This window comes from Hyperolius riggenbachi, chromosome 9 (genome assembly GCF_040937935.1).
Source record: "Hyperolius riggenbachi isolate aHypRig1 chromosome 9, aHypRig1.pri, whole genome shotgun sequence".
NCBI lineage: Eukaryota > Metazoa > Chordata > Amphibia > Anura > Hyperoliidae > Hyperolius > Hyperolius riggenbachi.
The window spans coordinates 249530574-249545523 of record NC_090654.1 but is presented as its reverse complement, the minus strand read 5'-3'; the positions used below and the strand labels follow the sequence as shown (position 1 = coordinate 249545523).

General features: G+C 44.3%; 1 protein-coding gene across 4 annotated transcripts in view; it reads right to left on the bottom strand.

Moving 5' to 3' along the window:
• PPP2R5E (protein phosphatase 2 regulatory subunit B'epsilon) overlaps positions 1 to 14950 on the bottom strand; it is a 147647-nt gene that overhangs the window by 131838 nt on the left and 859 nt on the right. The gene's annotated exons all lie outside the window — the stretch shown is intronic.

Below are 14950 nucleotides of genomic sequence, written 5' to 3'. Positions count from 1 at the left end.
GCTATACAAATGTTCAGATGATTATTATGTTAAGAATTATTTTATGCTAAACGCATTTTAATCGGAATAATAAGAAAAAACATTATTTCTCCGTTTTTGGCCATTATAGCATTCCCATTCATTCATCTTTCCGCCAACGGGTGAAGACGGGAGCACGCGACGGTTGCCCGCCGCTGAAGACATGTTCACGTCCCTGGTACTTCAAGTGAAGTTTTCCCGGGCTGTGACTATACTGAACAAGATGCAGTAAGTAGTTAATCAGGAAAGGTGTGGTTCATGAAGTACAACACATTTCTCTGTCCATCCTAAACACTAGCATGGACTTGGCCTTCGAGGAACTGGAGGTCGACACCTGTGACGTATACACAGGGCCTCAATTTACTAACATTCTGCAAACCTGCTAAAAAGATTGAATATCTGCGCTGCAGAACGTCAGTCAAAACCAACAAGCTGCCAAAACTCCAGTCCTCGGAGGAGACCTTTTCATGCACCAAATGTACAGCTTTGGTAACAATAAAATACGGAGGTCCACCACCAACACCCAGAAAAAGTGTAGGCTTACCAGACGCAGATTATAAAGCTAAGTACCAGCGGGCAGATCATGGACAGATGGATCGGGGATCTCTGCCAATGAATAAACGTTTCCCCGATCAATCTGGCCAAATCTGCAAGCGTTGTCAGCGCCGTCGTAGTAAATGAACGATTGTGTAAACAATAGTTTACATGATCGGGGTAAAACCTGGGAAAGTCAATGATTATCGGAAAGATCCTACACAATTTAATCCAACACGGTCGTTCAAAAAGAATGATTATCAAAAGATGTTACGCAATACCGCTGAAAAAAAAAATCATTCAAAATCGTGTTGTAGGTATAGGCCTTAAAGAGTCTCTAATGAAAAATACACCCCCTGTGTGGTACTTGGCTCAGGAGGGAGAAGCCTCTGGATTCTAACAAGGCTTCACCCATCCTCTTCTGTCCCACGGTGGCAGCGCTGGACCCCCCTGAAACCACAGCCCACAAGTTGTCATGCTGTAGAGCCTGCAATATTTACCTTCCCGACTCCAGGACTGGGATCGGCTATCTCCGCCTGATCCCGATCAGAGAGCCGCTACTGAGCCTGTGCTGGAGGCGGGAAGGTAAATATTTACATGCTCGCCAGTCGGGAGCTTCTAGCGCTGCCACCGTGGGACAAAGGAGGACGGGGGAAGCCTTGTTAGAATCTACAGACTTCCCCCTCCCACAGGGGACTTTTTTTTTCACTACAGATTCTCTTTAAGGTCTGCACATCAATTCACCACAGTAATAGGTTAAAGGGCTCTCTGAAGGCTCATTCACACTAAGGGCGTTTTTCTCTTTTTTTCCCCCAGCGCAGGCGATTTTCAAAATCTCCCACAAAATGTTTGCGCAATAAATCTCTATGAGAAGGTTCATATCAGCATGTTGCGTGCCTGTACCATTTTGGGGGCATTTTTGCTATAATGGAAGGTATAGGAAGAGCACAGAACACTCACAAAACCGCTTTATGAGGCGATTGCATTTGCGGCTTTTTAGAATAAATACATTGTATTTATTATTTTCCGGGTTAAAGAGTTCACTTCCTGACTAGCATCAGGGAGTGAATGACAAAACCGCTCTGGAAAAGTGCTTTTACCAAAAACGCAGCGCGCAGTGGATCGTCGGGAGGGGGAAAAATAAACACGGACAAAGTCGCAAAACGCTTGCATCTGCGATTTTAGATGTGAACGAGGCCTCAGTCATCACCTTCTTCCAGTACATCCCTCTCATCAAAGGAGATCAAGTTAAGATCCAGGAGTATCATGCATAAAAGTAGAAATGACAACTTCTAAGTGCAACCTACTTGGCATTTAAAGGGAAGCTGTAAGGGGGGGGGGGGGGGGGGGGGTACTACACAAACAATTCAGTATGTCATAAGTTTGTTGTTTTTATTTTTATTTTTTTGCTTCAGTGTCGCTTTCAAGCATATATTGATTCCTCAACTGTACAGTACAGTTGATAAAAATATGAAGAAATTCTCACTTACTTACAAGGGGTTACGACAAGGACCCAATCAGTTAAAATTGTGTGGCAGCAAAGAATGGACAACGTCACTCCACCCCAAGGAGACGTTCATCTGTCATTTCGAACAATCAATTGGTCTACAACTGGTAATTTATCAAAAAGCTGCCACTTCCAACAGATCAATTTAGATCAGGTATGTCAAACCGATCCTACGAGGGCCGAGATCCTCACACATTTTTGATACAGCTCAAATGAATAGATGGGTCTGAATCAGGAAAGGTGTGGTCCATCAGGCAGAACACATTCCTTTCTTTCTCAGTCCATCCTAAACACTGGCATGGATCTGGCCCTCCAGGCCTGGAGTTCGACACATGTGATTTAGATCAAACATAATGAATTGATTTGTTGGACACTGTAGCTTTTTGGATAATGTGGCTATTGATGGGTGGCGTCATCCACCCTTTTCACCACGTTGAGCTGCAGTTTCTATTGACTTTACCATAAGGAGAGCAGGAGATATTATGTACTATAATTATATTAGTCTACAAATGGAACATATGACTATGGTAGAGATTAGATTGCGAGGTCCTCAGAGACAGTTAGTGACAAGACTATACGCTCTATAGAGTGCCAGGGAAGACATCGGCATTATAGAATTAACTTCTGAAAAGGGAATTGATGGCTATTCAATTACAATCAGCACATGCAACCCCCCAAAAAAAACTCAAACCAGATATAGTCACTTCCTTTCACTAAGCATTTCTATTATTTCATATGACAGAGGAGAGGGTTGCAAACTTTTGTCCCATAATAGCACAAAAGTAATTAATAAATACTGGCCAAAAAAAAGCATGGCGTCGGTACAAAAATCATCAGACTCCAACTCAGATTCCAGCTCCTCAGTTTATGAAACCACCGACTCCAAGTACCCAAAAATTGTTCCGACTCCGATTACACAACCCTAGCAGGGCTATGGAAGAAGTACAAAAATCATCCAACTCCTCAGTTTATGAAACCACCCACTCACCCGATACCAAAAATTTATTTGACTCCACAGCCCTGCAAAAAAGTTAAATACTTACCTAAGTAAGAGGAAGACAGTGATTAGTCTAGTCTAAAGGCGTGTACGCACGCCGGACTTTTTCAGACTATGGGTCGTCTGACCCGCCCGCGGTCATTCTGACGACAGTTCCACGTGAGTACAGGCTGTCGTCAGACTGACGAAACATTTTTGCAGGGCTGTGGAGTCAAAGCGCAAAGTACAGCCCACCCCTGCGCACTAGCACGGAGCAGCTCATGCATGCCTTCTTCTCTGTGCACAAGTGGCTCCGTGACGGGACACACTTTGCACCTACGCAGTGCCTGCGGCTGCACTAGTATAAGGAGGTGAGTGAAGCCATGAAGAGAAGGTTATTGGCAGTCAGCACTGCGGTAGAGTGGATTTCGACATTGCGGAAACATCTGGACCATATAGAGGCTTCCTACTGACGTAAGCATGTTTTTTAACCTTTCAGGTTTACTTTAACTGGAGGTACAACCTGGTAAGTCAGGATACAGAGCTGTGTCTAACACTATCTCTACTTGGGTGCCACGTCCATTTCCAAATCAGAAGTCACCTCGGTTACTGTGAAGCTGCAGCCCTATAGCTGTGCCATGCATGGCTATAAGGACTTAAAGAGAACCCGAGGTGTGCAGATGGGACACAGAGACATGTTCTCTGCCCCATGACATGCCTCTGTGTCCCCACACCGCCGATGTCTGCTCCTCCCCCTCCCCCTCGAGATTAGGGACAATACTTGTCGCCATCTCGGAGGTAAACACAGGGAGAGGGATTCCCTGTTCAAAACGTCCTCCAGGGGTATTCTTACAAGATTTCCAGAGCTGCCATTGGGCAGCTCTCTCTCCCTGGCCGCACCCCCTGCCACTTGCCCGCCTCCCTGCCCGCTGGATGAGAGAATGAATCTCTCATTCCAGCGTCATGACCTATAGGTCACGAAAGTGAAAGTGGGCCAGTGCGGCCCACAGCAGCGTAGTGGAGCAGATCAGGTAGCCTACACATTTAAAAAAAAAAACATTTTAGCCCACCTCAGGCTCTCTTTAAATGTATGCTGTAGCAAACTGCACCAACATGCGATTTTGAAGGCATGCTATTGACAGAAAAGCAGTTTCCCTGTGCGACTCGGATGCAAGGAAACGCTACGTATTCCACTCAAGTGAAAACGGGCACTAGGTCAAAAGCGCCAGATCTCTGTCCCCGGAAGTTCTAAAGGTGGCCACACAACATACAATTTTTTAAAGATCTTTTCAATTCAAGAATTGCATTCAATTTTCTGATTGATTGTAGATTGCAACATATATTAAAAATCTGCCCAATGTACCACACGTTAAATTTTTCCCCAATTATGAAAAAAATGATCAAATGATGTAGATCAAGTAATTGTCAGTCTATCACACACCATTCAATTTTCATAAAAATCCAACAATCCTGATCTTCTTTTATCAAATAAAAACTGGAAATTTGATCAGAATTCTCGAACGAAAAAAAAAAAGAAAAAAAAAAACTTTCCATTTTAAGGACAACCAATCATATGTATTGAATTGGTGTAAAATTGGATCTTTTAATTGTATGGCGTGTGGCCACATTAAGGAGGAGGCTCAAATTCATTTTTTTTACAGCTGTCTGGGGAACGAACTGTCGCAAAAATCTAAAAAAAATAAAATAAAAAACACATACAAATAAAAAGTACCGGTACATTTCTCCCAGAGTAAAATGAGTCATAAATGACTTTTCTCCTATGTTACTATCACTTACAGTAAGTAGTAGAAATCTGACAGAAGTGACAGGTTTTATGCTGGGCATACACGGCTTGATTTTGCCGCTCGATCGATCAATTCCCTGCTCGATTCCGCAGGCGATTCATCTTCTGCTCGTTTGTCTTATCTTTTTCCATTTTCCTCAAAGCAGAATAGAGTGCGGAAACGATCGGGCGGGATATGGAAGCCTCCATATCCCTCTCACTTCGGGTATTCTTTACCAGGGCTGTGGAGTCAGAGTTGAGGAGTTGGGAACAATATTTGGGTACCTGGAGGTTTCATAAAGTGAGGAGTTGGAGGTTTTATAAACTGGATGATTTTTCTACTGACTTCACAGCCCTGTTATTTACTTAAAGGATACCAGAAGTGACGTGTGACATGATGAGATAGACATCTGAATGTACAGTGCCAAGCACACTAATAACTATGCTGTGTTCCTGTTTGTCTTTCTCTGTCTGAAAGAGTTAAAGAGACACTGTAACTATAAAAATGTCCCCTGGGGGTTACTCACCTCGGGAGGGGGAAGCCTCAGGATCCTAATGAGGCTTCCCCCGTCCTCTGTCCCACGGGAGTCTCACTGCAGTCCTCCAAACAGCAGCCCGACAGCCTGTTCAATATTTACCTTTCCAGGCTCCAGCGGGGGCGCTGTTGTGGCTCTTCTGACGGAGATAGGCGGAAAGAGCCAATCTCCGTCGGGTCCACTCTACTGCGCAGGCGACTTGCGCCTGCGCAGTAGAGCGGCCCGACGGAGATCGGCTATTTCCGCCTATCTCTGTGGGAAGGAGCGGATACTGCGCCTGCAGCCAAAAGGTAAATATTTACATCGCCGCCGCTCCGGGAGGATTTTCGCTGCCACCGTGGGACCGAGGAGGATGGGGGAAGCCTCAATAGGATCCGGAGGCTTCCCCCACCCGAGGCGAGTACCCCCTAGAGGAGTTTTCTTTGTTACCGATTTTCTTTAAATATCAGGTATGTAAGTGGCTGACTCAGTCCTGACTCATACAGGAAGTGACTACAGTGTGACCCTCACTGATAAGAAATTCAAACTATAAAACATTTTCCCAGCAGAAAATGGCTTCTGAGAGCAGGAAAGAGATAAAAAGAATCAATAGTTCATAGATTTTACCTTTGGCATACTTCAATGTGTCATTGAGCAAAAACAATAAAACAGTTAAAACTTAAAAAGTAGATTTAAACATAAAATAAAAAACTGTGGAATATCTTAAAAAGTCATTTTTAGGAGAAGGAAGATAGCTACAATTGTTTATTTCATTCATTTATTTTCACTTCGGGTGTCCTTCAAAACAATGTCATGTTGGACGAAATTGCATGTGCAGTCAACAGGCAGGCTCTGGAGGAAATCCATACTGATATGAGCAGAATTGATCGAAATTTTGATCCATTTGATGCATTAAAAAAATCGATTGAAATTATAACCAGACAGAAAATTTTGGTTGATGGACTACCCATAGCGTTGCACTGTATTGAACAGTACAAAGCTGCGGTTCAACAGCTTTTCAATACATATCGAGGTAAAGCCTATTGAAAATCTGTGAGCGGGAGACTCAGACCAGATTCAGATCAGAAATTGATTGAACCATTTGCCACACTGGGTGACAATCCATACATGTATGGGGATCTTTAGCGTTTTGGCATCTATACAGATCTGTTATCAACCTGACCCTAAAAAAAGTGTAAATTCTCAGACACTACAGGCCTGCTTTATCAAGGTGCCTAAAATAACAAGGTCTATATGCTGCTTCACACCAGGAAGTGGTGGATTCTGACCTGATTTAGGTCCCAGCAGGATAAGCATAGCTGACCTCCTTTCCGAGGTGGATTCTGCTGCTCACAGACGTACTGATTGTTCTGTGTGATTCGACCACTTTAATCTGCTTCAGATTGTTTGGCCCAAGCACACCCAATCAATGTTACATTGATTTTGGGAAGTCGATGGATCAAAAGGGTGACTGGCCATGTTGGAAACTCTCCATTGAGCGGACAGGGAGAGGAGCAGAGGTCATGAACTTCTTAGAACAGTACTGAGCAGCACAGTGGCGTAGTGGATAGCACACTTGCCTTGCAGCACTGGGTCTCCTGTTCATATTCCAGCCAGGGCACTCTCTGCATGGAGTTTGTATGTTTTCCCTGTGTCAGTGTGGGTTTCCTCTGCACAATCCAGTTTCCTCTCAAATCCCCAAAACATACAGACAAGTTAATTGGCTTCCCTCTAAATTGGCCCTAGACTGATACATATACCACACGATGCACATAAACATCCAAATATGGTATGGATTAGATTGTGAGCTCCTCTGAAGGACAGTTAAAGGAATACTGTAGGGGGGGGGGGGGGGGGGGGAAGAGTCGGGAGAAAATGAGTAACTTGCCCGGGGCTTCTAGTGGTCCCCCGCAGACATCCTGTGCCTGCGCAGCCACTCACCGATGCTCCGGCCCCGCCTCCGATTCACCTCTAAAATTTCAGACTTTAAAGTCGGAAAACCACTGTGCCTGCGTTGTCATGTCCTCGCTCCCGCTGATGTCACCAGGAGCGTACTGTGCAGGCCCAGTATGGTCTGTGCCTGCGCAGTACACTCCTGATGACATCAGGGGAAGCGAGGACACGGCAACGCAGGCGCAACGGTTTTCAGACTTTAAAGTCTGATATTCCAGAGGTGAATCGGAGGCGGGGCCGGAGCATCGGTGAGCGGCTGCACAAGCACAGGATGTCTGTGGGGGACCATTAGAAGCCTCCGGGTAAGTTCAACTCATTTTCGAATGACCCCCCCCCCCTACAGTATTCCTTTAAATATACTCCTCTGAGGAACAGTTAAAGACAATATACTCCATATAGCGCTGTGGAAGATGTCTACGCTATATAAATACTAAATAGTAATAATACTGTATTAAGCCATACAATGCTGGCAGTCTGATTGTCTAAGAACTCTGATAGGCCTGGGATCCACTTTGCGCGCTCTGCAGCTAATTGCAAAATGACTGAGATTTGCTGAATCAAGGAAGTGCCACAATATCACACAGATACCTGGAGAAATCATGATTTTGCTACTGCAGCCACTGATGCAGTCTCTCCGAAAATACTGCAGGCAGCGATTTGGGAACGCCCTGCAATCAACGCTGAATGTGGGATTACCCCATAGGGATCGACTGCAGATTGTCTGAAAACAGTGAGCGCTGCAAAATCACTTTCAATGGGTCCCAGGCCTTATAGTGCAATTGAAATTTAGTGAATAAGGCAGGAGATTCAATCACTGCTAATCTATGCAGGGGCCAACAGCCAGTGACAGACACAGCAATGTTTCCCCTGAGGCTGCTACAGAGTATTAGAGCAGTGGAGCACTCTCACTCACCTGTCCGGCTGACGCACTCCCTGCTGCCTGCTTCCACCATCTCTCTGTGCCTGTACCCCAGCCGCATGTACGTACTTCTGTAATACTACTGGGAAATGAAGTACGTGCACCAGGAGATGAAGGAAGCACACAGGAGGAAGCATGCCGGATAGGTGTGTGAGTGCCCTGCGCTCCTACTCTGCAGGGGGAGTGGTACAACTGAGAAGGGAAAAGAGAGACCTGGGAAGGCACATCACCAGCTCTTGGGGGGAAAGGCATCCTATGTTTTTTTTTTATGCATTTCATGATGAAATGTATTAAAAATCGATGTGCAGTGTGGAGCAGCAATATATCACTCTGTGATGAGATGTCCATATGATTTGGGCATGTCAGGTCAAAGTTAGCTGAAGAGCTGTACAATGAAAGGTATGACCCAGTCATTAACAGGCTAATATACAGTACATTACAGAAGGAGGTGATGGTTGAACTGCTACTCCCTCTTTTTTTTCTATGGTGCCCTATAGGAGGGGGCGTGAGCTGGACTGCCAGGCTTATAGGAAGTGTTGGATAGATCCTGCTGCCTGCAGGAATAAGGGCAACATTTTGCAGGGGGGGGGGGGGGGGTCTGTTCAGATGCATCTCTAGCCTGCAGTCTAGTGATGGGTTTGGTTCTTATGGAGAGAAAAGAGGACCAGCAGCATGGAGCACAACAAAGCTGCATGGAGAAGGCCAATAATTCCCTTGGTCAAGAAGATCCACCAGGTTGAGCAATCATCAACACATCGAGGGGGATCTAAGGACGCCATATTCACCCTACATTCTCTACAAAGGCAGCCAAATAGTATACCCTACCATCTTGCTTACGTGGTTAGCTTGTGTGTATGAAAAGCTTCCATTCCCCAGTGTGCCTAAAAGCAACTGCCAGAGGGTAGTATGAAAGTCTGCTGTCCATCCCTGGATTCCTCCAGGTATTGGAAATAAACAAAGGCTTCAGTTCTGATCGGGTAAGCAAGAAACGTGATACTATACAGACAAGAAAAAAAAAATCAGTGGCACCAGTCAGTCAGTATGGATGTCCCCTCCTCCCAAAATGTAAAATAAATTAGATAGCTTAGTGTACAGGAGTTTGGTTTCCTGTAGATTTCCCCAGTCCCCCATCACCTTAAAAGTACAAAAACAAAAAACTAGTAGGTACATTAGTAGAGAGCGTACATTAGAAATGTGAGACAAAGTCACAAGAACATAGGAGGTAAAAGGACCTGCCCATCAAGCTAACAATCTAAGGAGGTGTGGACACAGAATACAGTAGGTGAAAGGTACATGCTTCCAGAAGTGTTTAATGTTCCATCTAGTCACACACGGTTATGCTGGGAATACACGGTTCGTTTCTGGTGTTCGATTCTCCTCTCGAACGTTTTTTGCCGCTCGATTCCGCAGTCGATTCTCTTGTCTTCCGCTCGTTTTTCTTATCATTTTCTATTCACTTCTATTAGAAATCGAGCGGCGAAACGGAGATCAGACATGTCGAAAATTATCTATCGAACCATCTTATCACCTCAAAAACGAAACGTGTATTCCCAGCATTAGGTGCCCATCGACAGTACAATTCTGCAACTGATTTATCGGTTTCAATTGTCGTAGTAGTCATCGGTTATGCCCATTAACAAATTTCCACTAACTAATCAGATCGATGGGATTGATTCAGAAAAATGGGACAACACAAAATCTTGGGAGGGCTAAAATCTACTGGTGTGCAGTGTATGGACAGACAATAGATCTCTCTCTGACTGAATTTGATCAGAGAGATCTGTTTACTCATCGTGTCTTGTAGATATTTATCCAAAAAATAAACACACTTGCCTGCAAAATGCTGCAGATTGTGGCAAGTGTTCTGCTGGGGTTGGCATCTCTCTCCTCATGGCATCCAACATAGCGTGGAAAAAGGAAAAGGCAAAACAGGAATTTAATCATGTAGAATTCCATTAGAAAAAAAAAAAAAAAAACATATATGGGAGGTGATCATAGCTATCTGGATAACACTTTCTTGAGTTTGATAACGTCTTGTAATGTTTCAAGATGAGACTACAATGCTAAATATAGATACGAGATAGTAAGTTGCCCCTTGAGACTACTGTCGCCTGGCAGGGATGGGGAAATGGTCCTTAGGGCGACAGTTCGGACCCAAAGCTGTACAGACACGTCCCTAGCCAGGAGGCTAGCAACATGTTCTGTCACTATGAAGGACAGGGGGCGGCCAATGGGGGTGGAGCGTGGGAGAGAACAATGTAGTGAAGCTGCATTTAGGCAGGATTAACCGGCATGCCTGATCTCTCACCAACATATTAGAGATGCCATACACTCTAGATTCTCATCCGAGGTGGTAATCTAAGATGTGTATGAACCTTTAGTACGGTATATACCATAACACATTTGGAGCATGTTGTAAGGCAGCTGTTGGCTGAGAGTGTCATGTTGCGACTTTCTGTGTTCAATAATCAATAAGAATGTTTTTAAAAAAAAGTACTGATGCAAAAACACGTTGCCCACTTCCATACTTTCATTTTGTCAATTCCTATACAATAAATAAATTGTGCAGGTCAGGGTTGTCTGTTGCAGTGCCACTATGGATTAGATGTCTGAAAAGGCTCATAGAAGTTTACTGCATCTGTTAAAAATATGTTTATCTGTCATCTTATGTACATAATGTAACAAGAAGCAAAAACCTTCTTCCACTGACCTAAAAAGGAAAATAAATCATCACTATCCCAGGAGACCCAGTAGGGAACCTCCACTAATGTGCTAGGATTCAGATAGGTTGTAGTAAACTACACCCACACTATTCAACCAATCACAACGCTTCCTGCTGTAGAGGGTGCTGTGATTGGAGGACTGTTCCCTATGAGGTTTCCTGCAGAGTCGCCTAAACTTGACTAGCGCCAAGAAATCCAACAAATTAAAGCCACTAGCTGACCATAAATTAGTTGGTGAAAGCAGCTTTGATTTAATACATTTTGTTCCCTTCCTAGGCCAGTAAAGAGCCCCTCAGTAGGATAACTTTCTGCTCAACAAAATACAGACACAAATTTCTGCTCAGGAATAAAATGTGGCAAAACCAGGACATACCAATTGTCAACACATTAGATCAGTAGTTCCTGGTTTTGTCTCTTCAGCTACTGGTTGAACTTCCATATTTGTCCAATGTTTTGCTTATCTCTGTACCACAGCAGAATGTCAAACATGTCACCAGTAGTGATGAGCAAACAAGTCAGCTAATATGCAAATATCCACTGAGCCAAGTAAAGGTGGCCATACAACTAGCGGTGATGGGCAGATTCTTCCAAGAGACAAATCTCTCTCTTATGCTAGGTACACACCATACAATTTTCTGGCAGATTTACCTGCCTGTTCAATTATTTCCAACATGTTCGATCTAGATTTTAGATTTTTCGATCGATTTTTCAATAGTTTTTTTTTTTATCGATTTTTATAGAAGTGAATGTAAATTGATCGGACAAACCATCAGAAAATCGATCGCAATTCAGATCGGACAAGGTAAATCTGCCAGAAAATTGTATGGTGTGTACCTAGCATAAATCTAATCTGATTAGAGAGAGATATGTTGTCTCCCTATATACCACAGGTCGATTCCAGATCAATTTCATTATGAAATCTCTTGGGAATTGGCCGAGCCCGCCATGTTTGTCGCCTTGCCACTATTCCCCTATATATAAAATGTATTTACATGTATATGTATTTATACAGTACCTGTCCTGTGTCTGTCATCGGTGCCCATCCATCCTCAAATCCGCCACTCTTCCCTATATATGCCGGTGTACTATGTGCCAGAAGCATGTATGGGAACAGTGTTGGATTCGGAAGAGGACAGGCACCGCGACACAGGACAGGTAATGTATAAATGCACATATCACTCGCCGTTATCACCGTACACCCGATCGATCACGATAGCCCGACATCTTGCAGCATATGCTATCGACTAATGCGACCAATTTCAAACCAAAATTGGTCGCACTGTTGATCAGCCATGCACTTACAGCACAGATTTTCATCCGAATCGATCAGCCGCCAAGTCGCCTGATGTGTGGCCAAACGGGTCCGTCAAAACCAGCCTTATCAGCTGAAGGACGGTTCGTACACACTGATTTGACGTCCAAACGACTGGTCGTTTGAAAAAAAAAAAAAAAAAAAAATCAGACATGTGTATGTACCTTAAGAAGTTACAGTTAACCAGTTATGCCTCTAGCTAAGGGCATAGTCAGCTGCCAGATTTTTGGGGTCCTAGAGTTACCAGAGCTAGTGAAGGATAAGCCTTACATGGGACTATTCAGAATTAGAAAGACAATGATTTATTGACAGACAGCTTGATTAATTAACCACGGTGCCAATTAATTAATCATTCCCTTCTGAATCCGTTTAGTCCCATTCAAAGATCAAATTCTGAACCTGCAGATTCCTGTAGATCAAAAAACCTACACAAGAGTGGAACTCTTTGCTCAACTCCATTATTGATCGGACGCTTATGGACGTTTTATGGAAATTTGCATGTTAATGTTTTTGCTTAAAACTCCTGCAGAAATTGTTGCTATAAAAAAAAAAAAAAAAAAAAAAAAAAAAAATTCAGCAAGGTGAGTGAAGCTATGTACATACCTTATATTTATGTCAGCTAAATTGATTGTTTATGGTTGTTTTGGCCTACATTCTAGTGTGAGTACAAGTGTCCCCAGCGGAATTTACCTCCCCTATAGAAATTGGGCAAGACAAATCATTCTCGTCTGACTACTACTGTTGCCATGGAAACTTCCTTTAAACTTCCTGCAATTAGGCGCTGTTCCGCATATTCCAAACCCGCCCACAGAGAACGTATTTATATATCGCTGACATCTTCAGCAGCAGTGTACACTGTCTTGTCACTTAACTGTCCCGCAAATGGGCTCCCAATCTAATCCCTACCAAAGTCATACGTCTATGTATCGTGTAGTCTAGGTCCAATTTAGGGGGAAGCCAATTAACTTATCTGTATGTTTTGGGGATGGGGGAAACCAGAGTTCCCAGAGAAAACCCACGCAGAGACCAACTCTGTGCAGATATTGCCCTGGCTGGGATTCGAACCGGGGACCCAGCGCTGCAAGGCGAGAGAGCTAACCACTATGCCACCGTGCTGCCCATACTTCTTGGCATGTCTGTGCAGCACTTGTCCCAAATTAGCCATTCCAAACACGTTGTTTTGGGAAACAGTCAAAGTGCACGCGTAGCTAAAAGGAAAGGTCTGATGTAATTAATACAAAAATCTACTTACCCGGGGCTTCCTCCAGCCCTTGCCAGCCATCCTGTGCCCTCGCCGCAGCTCCAGCCTGTGGTCTGGAGTCCCCTCTGGTGCAGATGCTGACCTCGCCAGGTCGGCATCTACTCCACCTGCGCAAGAACCACTGGCAGTCATGCTGACGTTATCTGGAGTATTCTGCATCTATCCTTTAAAGGTCTCCACTATGCCGCAAGCCGACACTTGCGGTGATGCGACTACGCAACTGAATTCAAGTAGCTTTGCCAAGGCTATAGGGATACAGATGCAGGCTGCGGTAAACTGCAGCATAGTGTTCATATTGCACCAGAATGTAATTCCAACGGCAAGCCTATTGACACAAAAGGCTGAGGATTTTGCACCGGTGGAAATAGGCCCAAAATGGTTAGCATGCTAACCTTGCACACTTCAAATCCCAAGTTGATTTTTTTTACCAGACAACATTGTCACAAAGTTTGTATGTCTCCCTGGGCTTTAGAAAAACAAAAGTTTGCTTTCCTAAAACAGAAAGAATTTGCGATAATTCAGGTTGGAGTGAGCTCGAGATGTCTCCCAGGCACCACTGCTGAATATATGCAAATTAACCATCCCTGGGCTTTATGCAGACATTTTGATGTCCTTCCACATCTCCAAAACATAAAAAGCATACTAAGTTAACTGGCTGTACTTTACATTTTTGTCACTCGGGAACAGTTCGTGAACCAATGGTGAAAAGATGCGTTTTGTTATTGAGGGGGAAGGAAGACTGGCAGCCCACAGCGGAGCGGCAGGTGAGATGAGCAGAAAAACAATGGCCTTGGCCTGCGCTCAGCTGAGATGATACACTAGGCAGATTGCCTACAGACACAACAAGGGGGATGCCGTCCACAGTAAATTCGGTGCCAGTCTACCAGCAGGAAACCTCAGCTAAATTCCACTACCGTGATTGAGTGGACAGCACCCTCTCGAAATTTTAGGTTTCAGATAGGTTGTAGTAAACTACGCCCACACTATTCAACCAATTACAACGCTTCATGCTGTAGAGGGCGCTGAGATCAGAGAACCATTCCCCATGAGGTTTCCAGTTGGATGTCCTAAAGACTACTGACACAGAGTCAGTCCCGACCGGCAGGGTACCATCTACCATGAGTACAAGGCTTTAGGATATCAAATTGTGAGCTCCTCTGGGGAGCAGTTAGGGCCCATACAGACTAGATTTTTGATGCCAGGGATGATCATTCATGTTTGTTTCAGGTAAAAATCTAAAGCCAGGTGTCTCATGATACATCATTTAGCAATCCACCATAGCGGAGCACTGAATGACCAATAAGCAATATTGCTACCCCTGTAGCAGAGCATTCATAGGTCAACCCTCCCCCTCGACCTTCCACAGAAAAGGCTGCCCTATGGTACCCAAGGAGCTCATCTGTGCAGCCGACCCTCATAAAATCTCACCCATCAGGGACACCTACAGGC